Raw genomic sequence first — 7,802 nt, 5'->3', positions numbered from 1 at the left:
TAATGGTCATGCAACCTAGTATTACCTAAGAGTTGATACATAGAGTTCTCATGCATACCAAGGCATTCAAATACACCAAACATGACGCACAAACAAGCCAAAATGCAATATAAAGAACAAATCATCCAAACAACACAAGTTCACCCCCAAGGTTCACCTACATCCGGTGACCTTTGTGGTTTAGTTGCTTAAAGTCCAAGGATACACCAAGAGAGTCATGCAAACAACCAAACAAAACATAAGAAACACTCTCTCAAAGAATGGAGGCTGTAGAAGCTTCCAAAGATGCCACTTAAAGGGGTGGCTTCCAGTCATCTTCAACCTCTTCAAATCAAGCCCAAGGAGTAGATCTTGCTCCAAATCACGCTCTTCTCGCCAAATCTGCCGTGGAAATGCCCTCAAAATCCTTCTTTAACCTCGGATCAACAATGGTGATAATGAGCTCCAAGAATGGGTATCTCCTCTCTTAAAGAAATGCCTTAATGATGTTTATAAGGAGTGGCTTCGGGATGGCTTATGGGCGGTCTCACGGTCAATATATTGGCCATGAGGATGCTCAGAAAATGGGCCAAAAATTTCATTAAGTTGCTACAGTAAAACTGTTGCAGTAAACTGCTATAGCGAACTGCCCAAGGCCCTAAGACGCTGTTTTCGGTGTTGATTTCTTCTTAAATTGCGTCTTTGAGCTCACCTAAGCTTCCTCTATGCATGAAACATGAAATTTACCAATTAAATCATAAAAAGGGCATCGGCTCATCAAATATACACATAAACAATATACACAAGTATGTATAAAATATGTACATTTAGGCGTTTATGACCTATCCTCTAACTCTAATGTAAACCCCAACTTCACATAAAACTCTATTCATTTACAACGTTGGAAGAAAGATTATCAATATCTTTAGGGTTAGGGTTTCAAGTAATAAATTACAATAATCCGGTGCTTTTTCCCTACTGGGTGTCTCTCCCAATTCACCGCCATCGCCATTAACCATAGTCCCACCAACCACTCTTGTTAATAGATGCAATGCTTTGTCATCTCTCACTCACTAGCACTGTCTCACAATAGTGTAGATGATGCTTGCTTGTCTGAGAGGGAGATGATGGTCTTGTCTGAATCCTAACACCTTGAGAATGATGAAACAGACGTGGCGGGCTTAAACTGAGATGGCAATAGTTCGATAGTTATGGAATTTTATGTGAAGTGGGTATGCCACATGGCACCAAATGAGAATGATTGGGCTTCTCCGGTGCCACATAAGCAAAGGGGAGTTGAAAAATGGGCAGTGACTAGCCGGTGAAATGAAATTAAAGAATGATGACCAAATTGATTCAAATTAAAATTTACTGACCAAATTGATACAATAGTAAAGTTAAGTGACTACACAAAAAAATTTAGCCTGGCAAGTCATATTATTGATTTATTAATTTAATATTTGGTATGAGGATGAGGCATGATTAGGCTAAGATTGGCTTGGGCACTATGCTGGGCTATGTTTAGGATAGAAGAACTTGGCAACCAAGTCTATAAATTATATATATATATATATATAGATGATTATATTTTAACGATTGAAAAATTAATTGATCCTCTAAAATCTTTTCATATATTAATGGTTTATTTTCTCAATTGAATATCTACGTTTATTTAGTTCATTTTTCTTATCTTGTAGTAAATTTTATTGTATGACATGAAAAAGGTCTTTTTACTTAGTTTTGATTGCACTAACTATTTGCCACACATACACAATAAAATTTTCCTTCATAATAACTAAGTTACTAACTATTATATAGCCCAATGATATGATACAAAAGTGCAAGGGGAAGAGCAAAGGCTAGAATCCTTTCTCTGACAACATTGTATATTTGGGTCTAATACTGTTCACGGACCTCTGTGTGTGTCCCTTGTGAGAGAAACAGTGATTTTATCTCTCTAAGGTTGTAGGGTAGGGGGGATTTTCTTAGGAGATTTGTAAGTTACCGTAATTAGTACACCTCTTAAATGAGTGGTGCTTGTCACCTATTCATTAAAAAAAATCCTTATAACAATGAGATGGAGAATGAGATTTTAGCTAACTAAAGAATTGATTTTGATGAACTATGCAATGTTTATAATGGTGAAATAATGAATGCTACCATGATACATATTTAGCTTCAGAGTGATAATCAAATTGCCAATGTATTTTAGTTTGATAGTAGATGAAGTTTGACAATGATAACTATAGAGATGTTATATGACAAAATAATAAGTGCTTGTGTATAACTAATACGAAGTATGTTGATGAAGTTCTTGGATCGAACAAAGGTGAAGACACAAGTTGTTCTCAAAGACATGTGGGTGTGTGCCAACCTCTATTATGCTCAAGAGAATACACAAAATGGAGGTGCACAAAGGCAGTCACACTCATATGTTCTGACATGTGCAATATTATCAAGAGCTTCATTAATGGGGTTTCATTGAAGACGCGACATGATCGACCGCATGGATATGCATGCCCAATCATATGGCCTTGATGAAAAAAGTGAATTTGGGAGCATTCCGGTGAAATACTGTAGCGGTTTAATGTAGCAAAATCACTGTAGTAGTTACTATTCATAGTGTGTAGCGAAAGACACTCTGGAAATTCCACACGCCCATGTGGATGCCCGATTCCAGCCCTATAAATACTGCTTTGAGAGTTTTATTTGTGGATCTTCTTCCTATCTTTTCCCTATCTTCTGGGGAGAGGCGACTAGGGTTTGGAGAGGCTTTTGGCTAGGTTTTGGAGTGGTTCAATGGCATTCGACATCGAGTTCCTTTGGAGGGAAACTATTGGAGGAGCTCTCATCGGCATTATTCAGTGAGGTGTGCCCTAGGTTTGATAAAGGAACCTTTGGAGAAGACTATGCGGCTCTACAAAACCATCGATACGGACTACAAGGGATGTTCTCTATGGATTGTTTGCACTTATCCTTGATTTCATATTTGCTTTTGTATTTCTCTATGGAGAGCTAAACCCCTAGTGGGTGCTTGGACATGTAAACCCTAGGATGATTTTGTTTCATTTACTCTTATTATGCTTCTTTAATTGATGCTTTAATTGTGTTTCAACTTTGAATGCTTTTTTATTTGATTTTCCCTTAGAGTAACGCTAGGATTGAGAATCTATCTTGGTAATCATTGTGAATGAGTGACAGTTTATTAGGATTAAACAAAGCAAGGTTGAAGAGGGTTGAGAGGGTGAGTCGAGAAGTAGAGGAACTTCTCCTTTCCCTTATGATATGATTTATCCTACCTCTACATTCCAAGAGTTCTTTGCGGTCATGATAGAGTGAAATGCTAAGAGACAAACTCTACTAGGGCTTAGTTGCGTGAGCAATAGAGTAAAGTGTTGAAGTAATCTTTAGTGCTGGGGCTTAATCATGACTAGGCGTCTTTCGCCTGGACCAAAGGGTTAGATCTATATTAGGGAATAGGGTTTATCACTTGGAATCCCTAAAGCTTCAAGCAACCCTACACAGTGTAAGGCATTGAGAGTATCTCTTTCCGCTGGGACATAGTGTAAGGGTTAGTCATTGTTAACCTTAGGTTTAAGACCATGTGTCTTTGGATTTTCATGAGTCATTAAACTTCAATTAGGAGGCATAATACTAGTTTTGCACTTGAAACAATAGTCCTAGGGTGAGCATTATCCGGGTACCCTATTTTAATATTGATTGCCTCTCCTTATTCCTATTACTTTCTTTTCTCCTTTCTTTATTTTTATTCGGATTGATATTGTTGACTCAAATCACATGTTGGTTTAGTTTATATCTAAATAGCACTACTACTTGCTTCTGAATAACTATTCCTTGTGGATACGACTACCCACTCATCGGCGTACTTTCTTACTTCGACAACCTGTACACTTGCGGTACACACACGCAAGGGGTATGCCAGCATCACATTAATGCTAGCCCCAAAATCGGCTAGTTCATGTTCCTCCATGCAATCATCTAACAAACATGGGATCACAAAACTCCCAGAATCTCTCAACTTTGTTAGTAGCTTTCTATCCAGAATGGTAGACCAATTTCCATTAAGAGCCACTATGTCAACCTCTTCCAATTTCCTTTTATTGGTGAGTAAGTCCTTTAAAAACATAGCATATTTTGATATTTGGGACAATGCTTCAATAATAGGGATATATGTATAGAGCTGCTTAAAGATGGTTATGAATTTCTTGAATTGTATGTCTTCCTTGTCAGCTTTCAACCTGGAAAGGTAGGGAACTTAGGGTTTATATTTCAAAACTGTGGATAGAGCTAGGGACAAATATCTAGATTCTTCTTCACTTTTTTGCTCATCCTCCACAATGGATTCCTGTAAAGCACTAAAGCCTTCTTGTACGGCTGCCCTCTCCATCCCGGCACCCGGCACTTGGACCATGTGCTATCCTTGCTTCAATGGTCTTACCACTGTGAAGTATTATTGCCTTAAGGTTCTCCCTCGGATTAGCTTCAATGTTGCTTGGGAGGCTACCTTGTGGTTTGTCCGTACTAGCTCTTGCCAACTATCCAACATAATTTTCCAAGTTCTCTATCGATGCTTGGGCATTCCTCAATGTAGCACCGAATTTGTCCATCTTAGCATTGTTACTTGTCATGTACTTGGGCATCACATCTTCTGTGGAGAATTTTCTTTCAGACTACTGTTTCTATGTTTGGTACTAATAGTTCTGCTACTAGGGAGGTCTCTGCTGCTGACCTTGACTCCAGGAAAAGTTAGGATGACTACTCCATCCTAGGTTGTAAGTATTGTTGTATGGTTATTCTAATTCCTCTTACCTCCTCCAATATAATCAACCTATTCCACAGGAGCTGTAGTTAAAGTCACAATTAGGAACTGAGTTGCCCCATGTCCTCCTCCACAAGTCTCACAAAATAGAACTGCCTTAGAGTTCGTGTTGACACCCTGCCCATTGTTTACGAGTAGATCCAACTTCCATGTGAGTGAATCCACTTTTGTTACCAAAAGTGGTATCTGTGTATAAATCATGCAACCCAGCCACTTTTGATTATCTACCTCTTGAACTCCAGTGTGACTCATTATTAGCAATATCTTCAAACAATTGTTCTGCCTCTTCAGGGTATGTGTTACTCAATAATCCTCCAGCTGCAACATCAATGATCAGTCGGGTTTGGTAGTTCAATATGCCATATAGAATCTACAATCTCATCCATTAACTGAACCTATGATGGGGGCACCGCCTAAGAATATCCTTAAACCATTCATGTGCCTCTAACAAAGTTTCTGACTCTCCTTGCTTAAATGTTGAGATTTCTTATCTGATCTTTGCAGCTTTTCTTGGTGGAAAGTATCTCCCAAAAAAATTCCCCACCAAATCATTCCATGTCTTGATCGACCCTAGTGCTAAAGAAGTAAGCCACCGATATGCCAATCCGCTCAAACTAAATGCGAAGAGTCACAGTCTGATTGCATCATCTGTAATTGTGCTCATCTGCTAGGCTATCAAACTGACATGAGTTCTGAATCATCCCAATAGTGTTAACTTTAATCTTGAAGTTGTTTGCTACAACTGTTAGGGCTTGGACATTGAACTGCTCTCCTATAAACTATGGCTTCTCATACTCACTAAGTGTTCTTCTTAGTTTAGCCATTACAACAAACTCTCTATAGTTGGTGTTAATCTCTTCCTCAACTACCAAATTCTTTCTAAGACTTCTTAACAATGTTCTCTCAACCTCATTATCTCCTTCTATCAAATCAGTAAGGTTTGCTCTAGTCATGAATAGTTGCCTACAAAAGAGAATAGTGAGAAAGAGTTAATAAAGTTACAAAAGCATAAAATGAAATAATACACCAAAAGAATAATTAGCTAAAACACTAAGCTAAGATTTTTTTGTAGAATCTCTCAACTAGATGCTCCCGGGCAATGGCTCCAAAAACTTAACAGGCATTAGAATTGAGTCTGTTTATACCGCAAGTGCATGGGTTGTCATGTAATACCTCGTAGGTGAGCACGAGGGTCATATTTCTCAGGGAACGAAGAGAGGCTACTATTACTTCCTTTTTGCTTAATCAATAGCCTAAACATCTATGGTGTTTCTTAATTCTACTTCTACAGATTAATACAATACAATTGAGGATTATTAAATGTAATTGAAAGGAGTTTGGGAGATCGTATGAAGATACTCTTAATGATTACTTGTGAAATAGCATTAAGGTATAACGAATCAATCTAGTATTATACCGGGGGAATTCAAGGGTTGATTGGTCACAATCTCTTGGCAACCAAGTCACAACACTAGGAACTTAAAATGGAATCTCTTCCACCCCAGCTTCATATGTCCACCTTAAGTTCAAGAAATCCACTAGAAAGTCTAATCAAATCCTAATCCGGAAATCTAATCAAACCCTAATCCAAAGATCTAGCGATCTCTAACCTCTTAGCGCATGCATAGATTTAACAGAGCATGGGTCTTCTAATGTGTGAGCATATTTTCCTCATCCACATCAGTAAAATATCATTAGCAAACATGCAATGATTCACAAAAGATAAGGAAGAATCATGAATTTTCAATAAATCATGAATTTATAATAAAGAATCACAAATAACAATCAAGATGAATTTCCATGAAATTTCCTCGAGTTAGGGCCCTCTGATGGATATACAAGTATTGATTAATAAATAGCAATTATCCAAAAGAAATAAATAAAAAGAATTCCTAGACTAACTCCCTCCAAAATGGTCTCCAACGGTTAAGGTTGAGTATATCCCAAGATCAACAAGATAACACTGAATCTCTTGTGCACACTGATAAGTGCTTGAGTAGACATATTTCTCTATATTTTTTACATATATTGAGCATCATTTTTATCATGGTTTATGTCTCATAAAATGTATTTGGTGTTCCTTTGTGCAAATAGGTTGTGAAGGCTTTGAAAGAAAAAAAAAAGCAAAAATAGGTTATGAAGGCACCTTTCATTAGTTTTTGTGCAACACAATGATCAGGACACAAGAGGAGCTCATGCACACGAGAGTGTGTTCCAACTTCTAAGAGAATTCAAGCTAAATTGTGAGTTGGGAGGGCACAAAGGCAATCACACTCCTATGTCCCGACTTATGTGAAGAATTCAAGAAAGTTCCCAATGATGATTAGAAGACGAGAAGCCTCATAACCTACCACGCGGACGTGTGCCCGTCCATGTGGCCTCAAGAGAAGAGTGTTGGAGCCTTATTATGAAAAGCAATGTAGTAAATCACTGTAGCAAATGTTGTTAATGTGACCATATAAAATTTTCACACAATCACGTAAGCAGTTTTCTAGCCCACACTGGCACATGGGAGGCTCACACAGGCACATGGAGGCACATGACAGACGTGGTTTTTTACTATAAATAGCACTTTTGCCCTATTCTTTGGAGAATTTTTTATTGTGTTTGAAAGGCAAAGCGGCTAAGGTTTTGAGAGGAGATCTTTGGTGAATTTGGGGGGTGTTCTTCACTAACTTTGATAGATCTCTTCTTCGATATAGCATAGAGGGAGCCATCGGTGACCTAGCTACAGAGAGAGATCCTTCAAGACATTGAGCAACCCATCAAGGCCATCATCATGAATTCAAGGGGGTTTTATCCCATGGTTTTCATTGATTTACATTTCACTAATTGTTTTGTAATTTTTCCCATGGAGGGTTAAACCCTAGTAGGTATTTGGGCATGTGAACCCTAGGATCTTATCTTTGTATTGATTTACTTTGTGTTTTCTATTAAATCCGAGTTTAATTGAGTTTCAATCTTGTTTTCTCATTGTTTGCAT

General features: G+C 38.0%; 1 non-coding gene across 1 annotated transcript; it reads left to right on the top strand.

Moving 5' to 3' along the window:
- Positions 1-5,211: 5,211 nt before the first annotated feature.
- Positions 5,212-5,318, top strand: LOC120274300. The gene has a single exon (XR_005540829.1). It is a non-coding gene; the product is annotated as a small nucleolar RNA R71 (small nucleolar RNA).
- The last annotated feature ends 2,484 nt before the right edge of the window (positions 5,319-7,802 follow it).

This window comes from Dioscorea cayenensis, chromosome 12 (assembly GCF_009730915.1).
Source record: "Dioscorea cayenensis subsp. rotundata cultivar TDr96_F1 chromosome 12, TDr96_F1_v2_PseudoChromosome.rev07_lg8_w22 25.fasta, whole genome shotgun sequence".
Taxonomy (NCBI): Eukaryota; Viridiplantae; Streptophyta; class Magnoliopsida; order Dioscoreales; family Dioscoreaceae; genus Dioscorea; species Dioscorea cayenensis.
The sequence above is the reverse complement of the archived record's forward strand: the minus strand, read 5'-3'. Positions and strand labels throughout refer to the sequence as shown.